The following is a 19340-nucleotide window of genomic DNA, read 5'->3' on the forward strand; positions in this document are numbered from 1 at the left end:
AGGAAAGTGACTAATACTTTCTTGAAGGAACCTAAGTAAGAAGAGCGCTTGACAACTAGTGGGAGGCTGTTCCAAGTATATAATGCTGCGAAATATCCAAATTGTTTTCCATAATTAGTATGTATTAGTGGCAATAAGAAATTGTTGTTACCTGCGAATCTTATGCGGTTTAAGTTAAACCAAGTAGCCCCAGAAAATATATTTACTGGGGGAGGGTTACGTGTTATCTTAAATAACATTACGGCTAACTTATATTTAACAAGATTATTTACTGAAAATATTCTGTGGTTGTAAAGCATATCAGAAGCACTGCAATAAAATGAGCTGAACGATAATATACGGATGGCCTGGTTCTGCAAATGCTGTAGTGGAGCTATGTGTGTTGGATATGTGTCACCCCACGCTCTAATACAATAAGTGAGATGGCTGGCGTCCCACAAGGTGCCGTTTCAGCTCTTATCCTCTTTCTAGGTATTATCTTAGCAAACCAGCAATGCTGGTTTGCTAAGATAATACCTAGTTTTAGGTAAAATTTTAATACCAGGAGCAAGTTTGAGCTTCATATAGGCGATATGACTTGTAAATTTAAGTTGGAGTCTAGAATTATAGAAAGAAATTAGGTATCATTGACTGCACTGATGACAAGGGAGTTTAGGTTGACAGTGGGAGTGAATTCTGGTGTTAGTATGGTTACTGCATACGAGCGACGACGGCGTATCAGCCTTCTCCTTTATTAGTTTTACCAGCCGTATCCTCTGGACCTTTAAAGTTTTTGGAAAATTGTGAAAGTTGACGCTTTTTTTTTTTTTTCTCGACCTGACGATGGACGTTGAGGAAATCCAGCAGTAGGTCACTCATGATAAGACTGCCGAGTGAACATCCCTTCTGCTGAATATCAAGTTTCCGTGAATTGTTGACTTCCGTCACTATATGAATATAAAGCTTGCTGAGTAAGCAATGTGCTTGTAGAGCACCATCCTACTAGTTGTAATCGAAAGCTTTAAACTATACCGGGCGTCATGGAGTGCAGCAGACATGGCAGCAGACGACAAAAGCGCGAGTATTCGTGAGGTGACGTCACGCAAATGGCGCTCGCAGCACCACTACCGATGGTTCTCGTGGCAATAAATAAATCTCAAATCACCGGTTCATCTTATAGATATGCGATGGTAGAAAATTTTTACTCCCCTGAATTTTGTGCTAGAAAAAAGTTTGTAGCACTTTGAGCGTAGTAAGCTCATAAAATTATTCTCACTATGTTGGCTAATCCTATGGCTACATGCTACCAAGGCCTGCCAAGGCGCTGACCCGTGCGCCATACCACGTTTTGCCGGTGTGTGTTGCCTTCGTTCGTACTGCAGTGGTTCATTCATTGCCGGCCTGAAAAAAACAAAAAGTATAACCTTACCTTGGAACTCGCTGTGAACTCTTGTGCTAGTGGTCGGTTATCGTGTGAAGTGCCAGGTGTTTTGCTGTGACCTTACGACGTCGTCCGTGGTGTGATTTGGTGACGCTGCAAGACGCGCGTTGTTGCTAGTGGCTGTGCTCGTGTATGTGTTTTCTGGTTGTATACATGCGTTTATGTGCTCAAAAGGAGCAGACCGCTATTGCATGCCATCAAGCCTCGCTAAGTTATCAAGGCTGAAAGCTGGGCTAGTTGGTGTGTCATCATTATTCAAACGACTAGCGCAAAATAGCAGGGACAAAGACAGAGAAGACGACAGGACGTCGCTAAGTTGACTGAAAAGGGGATACTCTTGCTAAACATTCGAGCTCGCACGATCTCTCTGCTACCAGCAGTGGCTGTGTGTGCGTTTTTTTGCGGAGCTTTAGTTTCTCTGCTTAAGGAGTCAATAAACACTCTGCTGAATAATGTGGCGATGATTTACTGAAATGGAGCACATGTAGCATACGGTGTTTGGGACAAATTATTTAGCTAGTTTTCAATGTAGCTAGGGGATTGGTTCTCAGGTAAATGTAAGTGAGCGAGTAGGTGTCTACGCCTTGTTTATTCTATCAGAGGAAATTGATGGGCAGGTGCAATAACATTTCTTGCAGTTTATTCACCTACCGTGTGCCGCCATGGGCGCGCATGCAATGAAGTTTACGAGTTCGCTGACGAAGGTGTGCATGTGCGACAGAAATTCGTCCCTTTTCCTTTAGACATTTCTGGTTCTGACTGGTGTTACAGATGTCGCGAGGCACTTTTTATCGTCGCGACGATGTATTAGATTTTGTACAACTACTGCTCCACGAGAGCCTGAGGCTGTCACTGAATTCAGGAGAGCACCTGAGATTGTAATAACGCGGGGGGGGGGGGGCGAAGCGTCTCCAGGGCACCCAAGAGGCAGCGAGGAGTTCACAGCTGGAGCCAGGAGAGGCCGCCGAAGCCTCCATGTGCCGGGTATGTTCGCATACGAGACTGATTGTCTGCGACCTCCGGCTTGCGGAGGCCTCGGCGAGTCCCGAACCCAAGGATCATTAGGGCTCCAGCCTTTATGTACCTGTAGCGCCCTTGCGGTCTTGGAAGCGCAAACAGAGTAAGCTAAAGAAGGACATGTTGCAACTTGCAAAAAAAAAAAAAAAAAAAGTCACGCCGGCCTCGAGAAACCGGCTTGCGCAGCCACCAAGTGGTGACGCCATGAGCTACCATGCCCCGCTACTTCTGCAACACCAGTCGGAACCTTGCCCCTTTTGGCACCATACATTGATCATTCAGAAAGCTCGGAATGCTTTGAAGCTGATGGCTACCTCTGCATTGAATAATTAAAGCATAAAACTAAATGAAGTATTTGTAATAACCAAGTATTATGTCTGCTACAAAGAACTCCGCTTTAAGATTCACCAGCAAAAATGTTAAACATGCTGTATTGGTGGTGCAGTTAGTCTGTGTGTGCTTATTGGGGACTTTTCTTTACTGCATGATAGTGTGAGGTTGTGTAGTTTTAAGATAAATAGTGAACAGTAATAAAATAAAGGGTAATTATCTCTGAAACATTCATGTTTGGGAATATTGACATTAAAGACAACTAATTAAGGCACAGGCCAGTTTTCTCACGCAATGCACAGTAGCCTTCATTGTCCAAATGAGCATTGATTTTTCCAATAATGTTCATTTGGTTAATATTTGACATGGTTGGTTTTCCTAAATCAATACTGCCCTAAATATTGTAATTGCAAGGAAATAACATGGGCGCTCAAATTGGCTTAAGGATCTTGGATATTGCAATAGGATGTTAGCTTGCTCATGGAGAGTGCTGGCTTGGCTTTAAACCTTTGTGGTCGTGTGTCGGGCACTACCTGACTCAAAAATATTCATTCCGGTCAGATGTCGAGTAGCGGGCGACAAGTGCACATGCTCATATTCACCAGCTATTTGGGTTGGTAGCGCCGTGTTTTCAGAACTTTTTCAAGTAATCAGTGCGCTTTGCAGTGTCTCCAAACGATAGCAACACTTCTTTACCTCCTTTGTGCTGAAAGGATTTTCGTGCAATTTGAGGAGTAGCACGCCGACAGGATGGTGGCATTTTCTGCATGAGTGCTTTATAGACGAAATTCACGTAAGTTCATTTAATCAAGTGATGATTTTAGATATGTGAATGTAGTGTTTCATCTTCAGATGGTCGGCAAATATCCTTGTATGAGAGCACTTAAGAAGGCAGTGGCTATGAGGATCCTAACAACATGTATTGCAAATCCTGACTTCTACTCAGGAGAGTGCTTCAAGTGCTATCACACAGTCTTCAAGTGCTGTTGAGAGCCTCAGGAATCGGCAAATTTTCTTAAGTCACTTACTCGTGTGTTAGCTTTTTCTGTGTGGCATCTAAATGCACAAGTTTGGTGCTGACTGGAGCGACCACAAAATGGGTAATTACGCGTCTCCATCAATACTCTTGGCCTGAGAATACACCTAGATTGTGTTAAATAAAAGTTTGGGATTGAAATACACCATTTAAATGTGTACCATCTACACCAAAAATAGACATCGTCCATTGTGACCCATGTTCATTGGCATTGACCTGCTTTAAGCCGTGTCATGGGCCAGTATAATGCAATAATACCTTTTGCCCAATTCTACTTTCCTAACATTTACTGCTCACGACTGGATGATCCTGGTGGCAACACAGGCGGATTGTCACTCGGACCACTCACAAAGTACAAAAAGGAAAAGAATTGGAATAGAATCGTTATATTATCCCAGCCTTGGGCCTCTGCAGCATCTTCGCTTTCAGCAGTTTAGAGCAATCAGGTGATCACTTTAGCACCATAAGACTGCACGCCCACTCTCTCCACAGTTGCAGTGGTGCTGCATATTCATACAACAGATGCTTATTTTTGAAAGCTTATGTACAGTGATATTTGATCTAGGTGATTCAGCAGTCACTATCATGGTTGTTTCAGTTACAGCATTTACTCGCAAACTTTTTGCAGCACCATGGTTAAAGAATGGCTATTAAGAAAAGGCTGAAATGTAATGGTTTAAGTGTTCTCAGCAAAAGAATGCTCAGCATTTGAACTGTCGATGCGATGTTAGAACCATTGTTGAATGCTGCTGAAATCACAGAATGAATCGGTTTAAGTTAGTCACCTGAAATCCTTTCCCTTGGTTGGCAGTGTGTGGCATGGCTAGGATGAGGCACTTATGGAATGCTGTCTTTGTGTCTGCGTGTTCTGTGTGTCAATTTTAGTAGTTCATGTGGTGAGTATGTGTGTTTTTATGGTTCTTGTTTTTTTTTCTCTTTCCTTTTGTTGTTGTTTTCTTCTTTCTAATAAATCCATATGTCATAAAACCAGACGTATCGTAATGTGTGCAGTATTTCCATGCATTACACAACTGTGAGCAAAGCTGAAATAAATGGGATATAGAAGAAAGGCTGCTGAAATACACAAGTCAGCATTACAGTAGAGCTGGCATTTGTTGTCGCTTTCGTGTCTAGACAAAAGATGCCCTGTTAAAGGCAATGTAGGAGGGTTGGTAGCTAGTGGAAAAGGTTCGTTCAGTCACATCCATCCAGTACTGAATTTAGGGAGGACGTGTCAGAATATTACTATTCTGTTGTGTAGGTAGGTGGGATCAGTATCGAAAAGGGAGTTCTGGTTCTTCTCTATACTATCGTTCAGTGCTTCCATTCAGAACTGAAAGTTCTTGTCCTTCAGCAAAGCCGAGGTTTAGATTTAAGGATCAAGCATTGTTGATATGCACATACTGCTTCCTATTTTAGCCCCTGTTCCCTATTTTAGCACATTTTCAGTGTGCCTGGTGCATGCAGAAAATATTGAGCAAGATTTGTGTTGGTTTTGCCTGTAATACCTAAACGACTGCAACATTTCCTAACAAGGCAAAGAAGTAAGAAGCCTTGAGATAGTCAATCCTGGGCTTATAATATGCCTGCATATTACATCTCTTAATGAATATAAAGGTTTTGAGTAACATATTTCACTCTATTGTTACCTCTTGTGTAGTTCCACATGCAATGAGTTGTTCGGGCGTCCAAACTTACACTGCCCTCCCATTCACATTAGGGTTGCCTTATGTATGCATGCATAAGTCCATGTATCACGTCTGTGTGTGTATTGGACATAAGTGACGTGGTGGAGCTCGTCAATTAATCCACTCTCCCCACTTCATTTGCATGATTTGTGTTCAAGTAATGCTGCTGTATTAGCAATGTCCTTATTTTGGGCACAACTTACATGCTGGTGAACAGTGTGCTGTGCAGACAAGTGTAACTGTAAAGCGATCCCAACATACTAGCCTTTTCTTTTTTCTACTTCTTGTCTGTCAAGATAGCTTTAGAAATTTTGTAAAATGAGGTTGATGTTTTTCTGTAGTTGTTCTGTCTTTTGTCTCATTTATGTTAGAGCTACTCTTGCTTGTCATATTTATTTTTACTCTTCACACTAGCAACTTCGTTGCTGTGTTTGCCCCATCACCAAAGCAATTTTTTTCTTTGTTGTACACTGAGCCATTGAGCTGGTAATATTATGACAGGGCCGACTTTTCAGTTTCTAATGCCATGAGAACTTTTTGTGATCTTTCATGGTTCAACGTGGGGCATTACTTTCTTTCCAAAATAATTCGACGGCCATGCCACTGAACTTTTGAATTTAATACGCTGGTTTGGATAGGTGGTGCTCATGTCCTCATGTTACTGTTTAATGGTATGCAGTGAGGCTTCCTCATTTTGGTATATATTAACCTCCTCAACATGGGAGTTGAACAAAATAGAATATTAATTACAACTTTAACATTATTCTCAAGATTTGATTTTGGCATCTACTAGAAGACCATGTGTACTGCCTGGGAGTTTGTACGCTATGCCTTGGCACCTTTCATGTTCTGGTAGAAGAAGCTATAGAAAGTGCCATTATTGGATGTGATGAAACAAGTCATGTTTAATTAGGGTTACTTCTCTAGCCTTTCAATGCAGTTTGCAAAAATATTGGGTGTGTCTCAATTTTTTGACTGAATTTGCCATTTTTGGCAAACTGAAGTCTACAATGTAGACGTCCCATCACGGTTTCCTTTTGCCTCTTTGTTTTGACAAACTGTAACATATTTATTTGACAGTATGCTTTCAAACAGAAACAATGTGAAATGTTTAAGAGGGCTGAAAAAGTGCTAGTTGATGCGCTTGTATCTCAGCTGCTACAGGGCCACTGAATGAAGGGGCATAATCTGCACCAAAAGTTTGCATGGTGTCACCCCCTTAGGTAGATGATTTTCAATGCAGCCTTGACTAAGCAGCTTTGAATCCATAGGTGCAGTCTGCAGTTGCATATGTGACCAAAATACTGTTGCACATACTTCTAGGCATTTTGCAGACTGAGCTGAAATTCTTTCTTTGATTCTACACTCCACAAGAAAAAAAAAATGGAACTGGGCAGGTCATGTAATGCGCCGGTTAGATAACTGTTGCACCATTAGGGTTACGGAATGGGCACGAAGGGAAATGCAGTCGAGGACGGCAGAAGACTAGGTGGAGCGATGAAATTAGGAAATTTGAGGGTGCTAGTTGGAATTGGTTGGCGCATGACAGGGGTAATTAGAGATCGCAGGGAGAGGCCTTCGTCCTGCAGTGGACATAAAACAGGCTGATGATGATGATGATGATGATGATACTCCAGAATCTCAGTGCTAACAATACATGACATTAGTGCCATGGAATAAAGTCATTAATGGTGTTGCTTGTTTTCATAGATTAGTTCAATTGCTTACTCATCCAGCAATACTGATCTTGTACTTGTCATGCAAATTATTGATGTACATACTTCTACTGATATACAAATTAAGGGGTGCAATGTTGGGCTTGCCTCATTTGTTAACTGTATCCATACATAATGATTTCTATTGTATAATGTCGAGGAATGTGCGGTAATGCCAAATTTTGTTGTGATAATTCTTCAGAGAACTGGAGCTACGTTAATGAGATTTGTCTTACATACAAGTTCATGTGACTATCCAGTGCGTAGGCACCAGCAAATGGTGATATGCTAAACAAAGTGATATCAAAATTGCAGCCTAAATGCTGGCCAGACTTAACTCTTATATACATATAAAGGTTTTGTGAATCTGGTTTGTGAGCATGCGGCACTTATTGGTGCAAATTTATTAACAGGTGCTTCTTTTGCGTACCCAGGGCATAACTTCTCAACAGCCTTCATTACCAGTTGGCTCCTGCTCTCACTGCAGTGTCCCCAAGACCGGGCCGTGAAAGTACGCCTCTTGCAACACTCCAGTAAGAATTCTTTTCATATGGCTTTTACTCTATATACACGTACCATTGTCACATGCAAACTGAACCAATCCCATCCTTTCACATATTTCCTTATATCTCATCATCCCATCCATTTACCCGTCACCCTTGATGGCATTTCCCTTCCCTTGGTACCCATTCTATTACTACAGTAGACCGCCGAGTTTATTATATAGCCTTCATTGTATGATCTATCCGATTCCACTTTGATCCATAATTTATACTGCTTTCTAATTTATCTTTTTCTTAACAATATGGCTACCATTTTCCTTTCTATTGCTCATTACATTGTCCTTAGTTTCATTTGAAGTTTCTTTACTTGTCTCCAATATTAAGCCAATGTATTAGCAGAATACAGTGACCTTACACTTTTTTCAAGGATATTGGTATATTGCGGTTCATGACTTGGTAGTGTCAGTCCAGGTACTCCAATCCATTTGTTTTTATGCAAGGTCTCTTATAATCTGCCATGACTACTTGGTCTCATATATGTACTTGTTCACTGCTTGTACAAGCTGGCTATTAATTGCAAACCTTTGTTTTCTAACCATGCCACTGAATATTACTTTAGTTTTATGCATAATAATCTTCAAGCCTTTTAGAAGAATTTGGTCATTTAGGTCTTGGAAGTGCTCAATCATTCATTGCAAGTCATCTGCAGACTGCAGTTTCGAGAATTATTTACCATCAATCCTCCAATTCAGAAGCTTTGTGTATTTATTAGTTTCTGCTGAAAATTCAGTTGGTTCCCATCATGTTATTCTGAAGAAACCACGCCAATTCGGGAAACAGAGGGTGATAAGCAGACATGGCAAAGTGCAGCACTTTGTTGTGTCTGCTTTTTGCCCTCCGTGTCCTTCATTTCAGTCCCCTCAGAAATGGATGGTGTTCTGTGATGCAAAGTCAGTGTTGCAGGCTGTAGAATTCTTTATAAAGTGGGTGCTGTACTACATGCTGATGCAGGCAACCGCAAAGCTTCACAGCAATGCCCAGCATGTTTCCATGAGTGCCTAGTAACACTGGCATGGTTGGGAATGAACTAACTGACAGTGAGTCCATATCAGTCATCTTACAACCAATTAAGTTCGTTGGGCCTTTTGGTGGCTGCGTACCAACTTGTTGATCACGTCAGTCGTCAGTCAGGCAAGGCCTTACAATGAGCTCTTTATAAGGATGTACAGTGCTCACGCTGACCACTTCCGCAGGCATCTGCATGCCTTCGATACGAACAGAAAATTTAATCTATTCCGGAAGGTCATGCAGAGGCAAACATCTTTGTTGCACAAGATTAATCTAGGCGTTGTTTTACAGCGAAGCTGTATATGGCTAGCCGATTCGTCCATCCTTCCATCTGTCGGTTGCCTGTACGCCAAAAACTCCTCTGACGCGACACTATGCGCATGCGTGAAAAAAAGAATAATAAAAAAAACTAGACAGAGTGAAAGAGAGGCATGCAATAAGGCAACACCACCTAGATAGTACAAGGCTTGTTTACTTCAATCTATTACGTCATGCTTCCTGGCCTGAAATTTCCATTGACAAGGCTGGCATGATGAAAGTGGTGACGTCAAAATCACTGTTGTCTACTCAGGAGCATCCCCATTAGATTCGGTGGCAGTCAGGCCAGGTAACACGACATCATGGATCGGAGTGAAAAGGCCTTATGCTATCTAGGTTGTGTTGGATTAGCTGCGCCAGTAGTGACGTCATTGCTGTCCATTGCAGCCGAGCGCGCGCACAGCAGTTTCTCTCCAGCTCCGAAATGGATAGGCCATGCGTCATACATACTCCTGAGGAGCAGGCAGCTTTCGATCAGCAACGCTGCGAGCAGAACCGGGAACGAGCTCATCTACACCATGCCGATGCTGCAACCCGGGCACAAGAACAGGCTCGTACAGCTGAGCACAAACAGCAACTGCATACCATGGATCTGGCAGCCTACCAAGCCATCGTTTAATGAACCATCGGGATTAACCCAGTGATAAACACTGGGGCCGCATATTTCAACTTCGCTGGTTAACCATCCATATGGAGTGCTTGGGTAGTGATTTTTTCCCTGGCAGTACTCCCATCTCATCTGCCATGTGTACAGCTCTGACTGTGAGCGCTGCCGGGCACCTATAGCATTGGAACACATATTATGTGTTCCAATGCTATCTAGCTTTTATGTCCCCAAGTAACAGACACTGGATGGCTTGCTAAGTATACTACATGTACCACTATTGAAGAGTACTGTTCTTGTCCCGTGGCCTGATACTAAACTGCGAGACAGACAAGTGCCTCGTTGGAATTCCTGCATACCATAGTACCTGGCGTGTGACTTCAGTAGGGCTGCTATGTATTGTATGCACACATGCCTTGCTTGCCTCCTCATCATCATCATTCATAGCTACTTTTGCTCTTCTTCCCCATTGCAGAGTAGCAGATTTGAGTGTAACTGCTTGGACGGCCTTCTCTGTCTTTCCTGTAACAAAATCTCTCACCCTCTCTTCCTCAACTGGTTCCCGTTCCGGTCTTATTAATCAGTAGCAGTGCCCATAGAGAAAGGAAGGATATGAGGGAGCATTACGTCATGCAGCCAGCCTTGGAAAGTGAACGCTCCGTGAAGCCACAGTGGTGGCACAGCACGTGACTTCTTGCGTCGAGATCAAGGAGCAAGAATCGAGATTGGCTGAGGTTCCCAGTAGCTATGCCAGCAGTTTTTATTCGCTGCACGCTTGCTCAGCTGCTCTGACATGGCTCTGCCTGCAAAGTGGAAACACTAAAACCAACCGCACACTTTGAAGTCCGATCATGTGTTGGGCCGACAGGTTTGCTTTCAATCGCGTTGCGTTATGCTCCCTCCTATCTTTTTCCTTCCTCCATGGCAGTGTCCATTGAATTTTTCACAATTACCAATTAAGCCAATTTGGCTGGGTTTACCAGAATCCTTCCCAATCTAAGCACCCTGAATTATTACCTTCTTTTTTCTTTCTTTTATTACAGAACCACAATTTACTTCTAAGATTTTTTACTCATGAGAATGTATAAAATTTCAATGTAGCATAGTTTAGTTACTTGATTCTAACATGCTCGTTGTTTCTGGAAAGCTTCTCGGAAATATGATATGCACAATATAATCAAGTATGAAAGCAAAACTGCAATAAGTAGGAGCCAAATAGCGCAATGCTATCTTGAAGGCCATGCTTTTGACTGTACTGCAAGCGCCGCAAGATCGTCATCATTGGACACCATCTAGAGGTGGTATTAAAATCACACTTCCGGTGACATTAGAGTTTAAAATTTTTTATGTTCAAAGTGAGACACATCCTTATGTCTCTCTTACTGTGGAAATCTGGCACGGGAATCATCAAGGGCACTGCGTTTTGCATCTCTTGACATATGAAAATAGAGGTTAGAGGTACACATCACAATTGAGGGCATTCTCTTTTTAATTTCTCGCTATGAAAAATAGGGTGTGTGTTAGAATTGAGAGCACATTACAATTGAGCAAGTGCGGTAAATACTTTGCATGAGGCCGCATTCCAGGATTGTACGTTGACTTTTATCTCTGTGTACTAGCAGTTAATTGTGTGCTTGCTAAAACTAGCTATTTTCGAATGTGTTTCATGCATGAAGGTAATAAAATTACCATCTTAGCAGGAAAAACTCAATGGTACCAAAGAGGTTAATGTGTGCACAGTAAATGTATGTGTTCTCACAACCCTCCCCAATATTGGACGGTCAATTATGCCACAGAGCCAGGATCACAACCAGGAACTAAAGCACGGACAACGAAACAGTTCCTTTGCTTGCACTTACAAATGAGAGTACGAGTTCCTGTGGTTTCTAAGACGTGAAACTGGGTATTCGGGCTAGAAATTTAGTAAGAACTCTGACGTGAGGTTTAGTGTTACATTCATTTAAAGAATAAAACCTGGAATTCACTGACACAATACCGCTAACTTGTGAACTGTGAATCACCAGGAGGTGGTTTGGAAGGGAGGAGTAGAAATGGTAAACTGACATGCTTCAGGTGCTGTTCTTGGGATAAAATGAGTGTTCATGTTTTTCACTTGTGTGTTTTTTTTTTTTGGCACACCAACTTTTAACATATACACAAATGCATAATTCAAATCATGTGCCAGTGCAGCATAGAATGCATTAGCGGTAACTGCAGCCCCATAGTTTTGCTTCTTCAGTGTCTGTCCATTCCTGTTCAATATGTTATGCCATCATATTAGAGGCAGTTTTTATAATTTTGCACATTGAAGCAACATTTGGGCTGCAAGGGGTGTTGTAACTAACCATTTTGGATTAATTTTCACCCTCCAAGGTGGTGTAAGGCACACTCAATTCTTGAACATTTGTCATTATGTTGAGTTATGGCTGTTCTAACTATATGGTCATACTTACCTTGTGAAGCTGAGAAACAGAACAATTTGGCTATAGTGAATTCATGGTCGCCAGTCACTACGGTGCAGATTTGTGGCATACCTTGATGCATTAAATATAGTTTCTATCCTTGGGGTTGTAGCCAGGGCGAGGCTCACTGAGGAAATGCCCCCTCTGCCCTCGAAATTTCTCTACACCAGGATGCAGCCTGCCCAGCAGCACCTCCATGTTATGTGTCATGTGGTCATGTGCTTGCACTTTACAGCAATCTTTCGCAAAGTTACCATATAACATTTATGTACCATAGTTTGTACCATAGTTTGATAATTGCAAAAGATGCAAAGGTCAAGTTATACATCATTTGATGCATAACTTGTTCATGGCACCATGACACGTCAACCGTCACCAGAATCTGGCCTTGGCTAGCCTCAGAATAACACAAGTTTTGTACATTGAAAACCATTCTGTGTGCATTCTTTCATAGTATTGCACTTGTAGTGGCGAAACAACATCGCAATCATTCATAGTTCCACTGTAATGACTTAAATTTCAATTCAATTTTCACCACTTTACTGCTTTTGTTACAGCAGAGTCTGACAGAAGTTTACTAGCCAGAATGTCTAAATTCATTTCAATATACTTGACTTTAATAAAAAAACTCAGTGCCCTTCCACTCTGTGAAGAAGGATGATCAGTGAGGGGTGCGTGTGGGGCCCTTAATGGCAAACTGCACCTCTGCCGCAGGTCGGCCCACATATGGGAAGTACTTAACGCCTGCTTCATCTCTGCCATGGGTCGGCCCAGTATTGCACTATCTCTGAGATCGGCCCATGTATGGGGAATGCTTAACGCCTCTGTCACCTCCGCTGCGAGTCGGCCCGGCATTGCACTATCTTCACAATTTTTTTCTACACACGGACATGATAATGGGGAAAGTAGCCCTTAACAGCTTCACTGTAAAATGGTGATAATTTCGTTGGATTCTCCTCAGTAGGTGCAAATACTAATCTCATAGCTCAGTTTGCTTGGGAGCCTGAATTTAAAAATGGAGCCTGGCTTTGAAAATGTAAAGCATGACATTTTGCTTTGTACACTGATTTCCTTGTGAATTCTCTGTTTCACTTTTGGTGAGCTTACAACAGTGAAATATTTTTCCTTGTTTGACGAAATATTTTCCTTGTTTAATTATTTATTTGATTTTAACCACCACCATTTCAGTGTTGCACTTCCATAACTACTCCATTTTCCTTACTTTTACAAGAAATGTATGAAAAGTATTGGGCATGTGTGAAAAAGACAGCAGTGAAGGGATAGATTTTTTTTTCTCCACTATAGCATTTATTTCCAGTATTCCTGCCTCCACACAGGTTATTGCAATCACTGGCGAGCTTCCAATAGTGACCCTGCATTGTGAATCACACACGCTTTCAAAGACACAGATATGTAGGAAAAATTACAGGAGTCAGCTGCATTGCACTGTCTTACTGGTGAGCAGGGCTGGTACACCTCCTTAAAATCCTTTTAAACCCATGAATTTGGAAAAAGAGATTCAAGGGAACTTAAAGCTCTTTGAAGATAACTGTGCTCCTTGAATTCATTGAAAACTGTGACTGGGGGCGACATTTAAACATTCAAAGTAGCAAATCCTGCATTGGGGTTGTGTCACGGGCACTGTCTATCGGGAAAGAATTCTAGACATTTTTTTTGTCAGGGTTTTGTCAAGCAGTGCAATGTGGTGTGTCCACAGCTACCAACGACAGGCTTGTTTAAATTTCTGTTGTTGTCATGAAGCTAGAATAAGCCAGATCAAGCGACCAAGCTGTTCCACTTTTTTGTTGTTTTGCTGGTTAGTTGACACCACAGCCATCATGGCTACATTTTCAGGGCATAGGTTCTAGAAATGCCTTACAGAAAGTAAGTTTCAGCTAGCTTGCGTTAATGCAATGAGTATGTTTGGCTGAAGCTGGCCACTACTAACCATTATGCTAGAAGGTGATTGACATCATTACAACGGGGAAGTCAACTTTGAAAAGCCATCTGAAGACATTATATTGTGTTTCCAACTCAGCAGTGGCTTAGCTGCAAGAAATTGCAGCTAAGAGATTTTACTTTTGCCAAGTTTATCTGTACAAATAAGGTTTGTTCCCCCTCTTTGAATTCTGGCCTTTGGCATCCTTAAAATCCTTGAATTGTCCTTGAATTTTGAGCCAAATGTTTTGTACGAATCCTGGGTGGGTGGCAGAGCTGGAAAGGGGAAAGCCATCCATCACAGTTGAGGTCTGCCTTTGTTATCCATGTTTGCAACAATGGAAGACATATTTTGACTCGTGTACACTCCCTAATCATACAGCATCATCAGGTTACACTGATATTGTTGGCTAAAGGTGAATTGTCAGTATAACAAGTGCATGCCATGATTTGTTGGTCACTCAGTCCAAAATATCGGCAAAATGCGAAAACACCCTTGTACTTAGATTTAGGTGCGTGTTAAAGAACGCCAGGTGGTTGAAATTTCCGGAGTCCTCCACTACGGCGTGCCTCATAATCAGAAAGTAGTTTTGACACGTAAAACACCATAATAAAAAATATAATTAAAAAGTCCAAAATATTGGTCACCATTGTTTAAAACAATAATAAAAGCCTGAAATGAGTGCATATTTTAATGCAATCGTGGCTTGTTTAGATGTGTGGTATGGCTCATTGAAGATAACATTATTGAAGAGGATTATGAGATGTTGTGCTGAGTAGTGAACAGGGCACAGAAGAGGACTGCGTTAAAGTGTTGCGACCTTTCTTTATTATTCAACAATCACATGTCATGTGAGCTGAAAACTTGTCATCCAATGCTTGTACATTATTTTTCTTGGGTATCTTCCCATTGCATTTGAGGGAACCTACAAGTGCTCTAGATGGCATTTGCTGTCATCTATATCCTTTATTCTTTTCTTGCCATGGACATTGCTCCCTTGCTGCTTGACTTGAAAAGGGCACTGGAACACTTTTTGGACGTGGTAAGAAAACATTTGTGAACTGAAGACAGTGTTGCCATGAACATGTGAGCCAAGTATTATTCTGCTGCATGCAGCAGGGAGCTTGTAATCAGGTCTCTCGCCATCTCTTGCAGTTTTCGTGTAGCCCCCTTTCTTTTACCTCTGTCAATGATGCCATAGACAGCCCATAGACACCAGCCATTGGGCAATTTTTAATGACTACAAGTTACTCCCAAGCTCCAATCTTCTAGCAAACGGGGAAGTGTTGGTTGTTCATGCATCCCACCTGTTTGGTCACCACTAGTTTATCGCTCTCGGGCACCTTCGACAGACGCCAACCTTGAAGGATTTCTATTATGCACCTTGTAAAGGAGAAAGAAAGGAGCAGGAGGCACAGCATTGCTATTGATGATGCCCCCAGCTGAGAGGAAACATTATGCTGAGGAGGAATGGGAGAACTAAACATTGCGCTCTTTGTATCTCCATTATTATTTGCTCCTTTTAAAAAAATTATCTGGGTATACATTCACCATTGTGTTTCTCAGGTTTAAAGAAGTGTTGAATGGCTCCTTTTGAAGGCTGTTGAAGCCACATTTTGCTGTGCCACTTCATCCATGGTTCCTATAAATATATTTTTTCAAGATTTTCTTCATTTATTAGGTGTGGAATGTAGGAACCATTGGTGTACATATTACGTTCTTCAAATCTTGCTCTGCTGGAGCCATGATGATGGAGATCTTTCATTTGATTTACCTGAAGCTATAGATGGGCTAATAATCAATTTTTTTCTGTGAATAATTCTAAACAAGGTGTAAAAAAATATACTTTAACAATAGTAAACTCTGGTTTAATGTGTTTATGGTTTCGTTGGAATAATTCAATTTTAAGTGAGGTGTTCATTGCATATAGTACTGGATGTTTCAGCAATGGCTGGTGCTAATTAATAAAAATACTGAGTTCGAGACACAATGATAGCTTTTTCTGGCCAAGGTTCACAGCAGGGGTGAACGAGATCAACTCTTGGATTTATCATTTAGCAGCCTAACTAAGATTCACTAACTCTTTAACTAACACTATGAGGCAGCCAATGCCAGTTGAATGTTTGTAGCTAATAGCAAGCTCATACATACCTGTCAACTCTCGAATTTTCTGTAAAGTTTACAAATTTGGCCTCGTTTTATTATTTTATGAATGTTGTATCAAGTTTACTGAGAAATAAATTGTGCTTGCGAAAACGTTTCACTCGTCGGTCCCCGAAGGTTCTGTTGGAAGGCTTTTCATGGTCAAAGAACATAACAGGGGTCACTTGCTTCAAGAAAGTTTATACAGAGGACATTGAAGCACACGAAATCAGCAACACCAAAGTCACTAGAAAGGTGCCCGTGCTTTTTGCTGTATTTGCTGCGTCTAAAGGTAAATTGTGTTTCATAAAGCTGTGTGTATATCCCTGAAAAGGCGTGTGCTCAGGGCAAGCTTTTTAAAACATGCAAAACCCATGTGCACAAGTTGCTAGGTATACATAACAAATCAGCTTTTCAAGTAGATGAAAAGCCCTTATTTATACCGTACAGGCACAAGGAGTTGTGCCTCATTTTGCATGCGAGATGATCAGGAGTGCTTCCTCAGTTCTGCTGATTGTGTCCGGCTCTAAGGTGACTAAGTGAAGGGAAATGAAAATCATGCCTCTCATGCACTGTTGATCACATTTCATGAAGGGGAGGTGGGCAAATGGTCCCTGCATTCAACTACATAACAAATAGACACATTGGTTGCTGAAGTTAAGTGTTCCTTTATGGAATGAAATTGAATACAGTTAAATTTCTTTATTGTGAAATGCATGGGAGCACAGATATCTTTAGCTTATATAATTCACATTGTTATAAAAGTTGTACTCCAGGTAATCGTCATTGAAGGCACAAGTGCACTGAAGCCGAGTTTCATGGCCGAGCCAGTAAGAGGGCAGCCTTTGAGCTACGATGGTGCAGCTAATGAGGAGTGGGGTCTCAGTGGTGAATTAAGAGTTTCAATTAAGGCAGGGATTTAATAAAGAAGTTATTACTTTACAAAGGCTACTGGTGTGTGTTGGAAATTAATCAGAACTTTGGAAGTTACATTTTGTTTGAATTACGTTGAAAATTGTGTCAGCCTAACAAAAACGTTCTTATTGATCACATGACAGGCTTCGAAGCATCTGATTATTTTTCACCTTTCTCTTCAACCAGTGTCATTGGCTGCCGGTCAGTCACTGTGCTTTCAACAAAAATTCAGAAACAAAAATAAAACATGACAGCCCGAGTGATACAAGGAACCAAATTGTCACTAGCTTTCCCCACACACAAAGTTTTCACTGCAGTCCTCAGGAAGGGTGCCCAGCCCATGTCTCTCTGTACCGGCATCATTTGTAGTTTTTCCATTCACATCTACTGCCAATTTGTCAACAGTCATTTGATTAATCTCAAGTCCCAGCTTCACTTCAGGTGTTGGACACAGCAGCGAGTTGTCAAATTTGAGACCCATTACCCCATTTGGCTTATGTCCGAAAGTGTATAATAGCTGTGTCTTACCAGTACTCCCCTACGGGGCAGAAACCTGGAGGCTTACGAAAGGGGTTCTACTCAAATTGAGGACGACGCAACGAGCTATGGAAAGAAGAATGATAGGTGTAACGTTAAGGGATAAGAAAAGAGCAGATTGGGTGAGGGAGAAAACACGAGTTAATGACATCTTAGTTGAAATCAAGAAAAATAAATGGGCATGGGTAGGACATGTAATGAGGAAGGAAGATAACCGATGGTCATTAAGGGTTACGGACTCGATTCCAAGGGAAGGGAAGCATAGCAGGGGGCGGCAGAAAGTTAGGTGGGCAGATGAGATTGAGAAGTTTGCAGGGACGACATGGCCACAATTAGTACATGACTGGGGTTGTTGGAGAAGTATGGGAGAGGCCTTTGCCCTGCAGTGGGCGTAACCAGGCTGATTATGATGATGATGATGATGCTGCTGATGATGATGACCCCTTTCGGCATTCCTGGTGTCACCATATACTTGCACCCCAGTATTGCTAGATCTTTCATTACGGACGTGTATCCTTCAGCCTATTGCTGTGATTACCTGATCATGTTTTCCTATCTCACTATTTCGCTCTTTGATCCATACTCGTAGGTACTTTTATTAACATGTTTTTGATAATTAATTTTCCTGAATCTACCATGATGCCCGATTTCCTTGTGCTAAATTTAAATCATAGACCTTCATCTTCTTGTCCACAAATGTCTGCCAGATGCTGAATATCTTTCTTATGATCAGCTAACAAACACATTCATCCACTTGCATTTAATCTGGAAGGTGTTGCTTGACCACCACACTGTGTTATTTATATGGGGGTAACCCAACTTGCCTCTAGCCTCCTTTCAATGCTCACATGTGTAATAGAAAAATGGGCAGCGATTTCGGGATACCCTGATGCAGGAATATCTGGACATCTGCTCTCACATGATTGGTCAGTCCTTCCCACCTTACCTAACATTCATTATTCTGGTATATTTTGTTAAGTTCCTGTGTTACCTGAACATCATTGTTCCAGTCCCCTGTTAGTAATTTCATATTATTTTTGTTCCATGATATTCTACAGAACCTCCATTTGCGTTGTCATAAATACCACAAATATTGTATATGTGATGCTCTGTTCTCTTCCATTGTTGTTTCTGTGCACTGTGTAATTACAGGAAGGTTATTATCTATGCACCTTCAGATTCTAAAGCTGTTTTTCAGTTCTCCCAATACCTTTTGTTCTGAACTGAAACAGAATTTTATGGCTTGCTTTGCTGCAGAATATGTAATCAGCATGTAGGATGTAATGTCTTTTTTCATCCTCATTGTCTTTGTGCAGTAATTTCATTTTACTCTGTCACCATGTTTCTGGGAGTTGCATGGCTGTATGACTTCGTCCAATTCCAATAATTTTTTCAATGCTTCATTGTTTTCTGGTCCTAGTTCAATAATTGATCCTGTTGCTTCGTGGTTTGGAAAGTTTGCTTTCACCTTATTGCAGTCTAGAACTATATTCAAAGCTAATTCTTTTTTTTTTTGGATTGGTCCAATTTTATTTCACTATCTCGCAGATTGTTGCAAAACTGATGTTGAATCCTTGTTGAAAACCGATGTTGAAACCAGTACTTTTGCGATGTTGAATGGTTCACCTTTTTTCACATACCGTAAT

The 19340-nt window shown here is 41.4% G+C and overlaps 1 protein-coding gene across 2 annotated transcripts in view; it reads left to right on the plus strand.

Moving 5' to 3' along the window:
- Positions 1-1352: 1352 nt before the first annotated feature.
- Positions 1353-19340, plus strand: part of LOC135900072 (TOX high mobility group box family member 4-like) — a 761125-nt gene continuing 743137 nt past the window's right edge. For both annotated transcript variants that reach the window (XM_065429515.1, XM_065429516.1), the window contains exons 1-2: positions 1353-1550; positions 7641-7739. The gene's annotated coding sequence lies outside the window, so the exon portion shown is untranslated. The remainder of the gene's footprint in view (positions 1551-7640; positions 7740-19340) is intronic.

This window comes from Dermacentor albipictus, chromosome 1 (assembly GCF_038994185.2).
Source record: "Dermacentor albipictus isolate Rhodes 1998 colony chromosome 1, USDA_Dalb.pri_finalv2, whole genome shotgun sequence".
NCBI classification, from domain to species: Eukaryota; Metazoa; Arthropoda; class Arachnida; order Ixodida; family Ixodidae; genus Dermacentor; species Dermacentor albipictus.